The sequence below is a fragment of the Myotis davidii genome, unplaced genomic scaffold (assembly GCF_000327345.1).
Source record: "Myotis davidii unplaced genomic scaffold, ASM32734v1 scaffold370, whole genome shotgun sequence".
Lineage (NCBI taxonomy): Eukaryota > Metazoa > Chordata > Mammalia > Chiroptera > Vespertilionidae > Myotis > Myotis davidii.
In genome coordinates, this window is record NW_006288615.1 from 15,309,883 (window position 1) to 15,311,002 (window position 1,120).

The following is a 1,120-nucleotide window of genomic DNA, read 5'->3' on the forward strand; positions in this document are numbered from 1 at the left end:
GAAAAGCCCATTAGCAGAACAATTGTAATTTGTATGAAATAGCCAGGTACTTGGCTGATGGTCTTTAAATTCTGGCTTTCTGTTGTCTGACCCAGAACACTTTGGTCAGTCTGTTTCCATCAAAGGGTCAACAAAGTTATGAACAGATTGGATCAGTACGTTGGCACTCTGAGACTATGAGTGAATCAATCGGTACTGACTAAGAGCTCGAAAGAATCTGTATGCTTTCAAACACTGGACGACTCCTATTTTGACAGTTAGAGAGGAGTATTGGTAAATTGCTTTGAGATTCTCAAAAGGAGATTAACCAGTGTTAAAATTTCAACTGAGTGCATTTACAGATCAATGTGGCTTTATTCAATGATTCATGAATCGGGCAGCATCCCATCTAGCAGATAGAAAGGCGTTCCCAAGAGCTACAGAAAAGGGAAGGTTTGTACAGGCTGAGAGGGGACAGGAAAAGGAGGGTTATTAGCAGAGAGTGGGTTGGTTCAGGCTTAGGTAACCGACTTCCGGGGATTGGGGATTAGCTCACTAGTGCTGACCAGGTCATTTCAGGTTGACTGGTTAAGGGTTACATTGCTGGGAGAGAGGCTGAAGATTGAGCTTAATCACCAAATGGCCAATGATTTCATCAACCATGTTTACATAATTATACCTCCGTAAACACCTCTACCCACGGTGCTGACAGAGCTTCCAAGCTGATGAGCACGTGAAGGTGCTGGAGTGCTTTCCTGAGTTCTGTGGCCATTCTACCCAACCTGGGAACTGAGGAGGGAGTTATGGGAACTCCTGATTGATAGCCGTTTGGTTGGTCAGAAGTACAGGTGACAACCCAGGGCGTCTGACTGGGCAGTCCTCTGGGGCCTGTGCCAGCGCCGTGTAGTGAGTGTCAGCACTGAATTGTAGATTACCCAGTTGGGAAGTGGGAGAACCGATGGGTGTGGGAAAAGCCAACACATTTGGTGTCAGAAGTGTGAGTAACAACAGATAGAGCACATTTAATAAATGTAAAATTAACCACCTAGAATATGCATTTTTGTTTTTATATTCATTTTCTGAACCTAGGAAGTTTTTCATAACTTTCCATATATTCCAGATTATTTTACACTTATTTTAT

General features: G+C 43.3%; 1 pseudogene; it reads right to left on the reverse strand.

Annotated features, from left to right (window-relative positions):
- Positions 1-642, reverse strand: part of LOC102769985 — a 7,962-nt pseudogene extending 7,320 nt beyond the window's left edge.
- Positions 643-1,120: the final 478 nt, after the last annotated feature.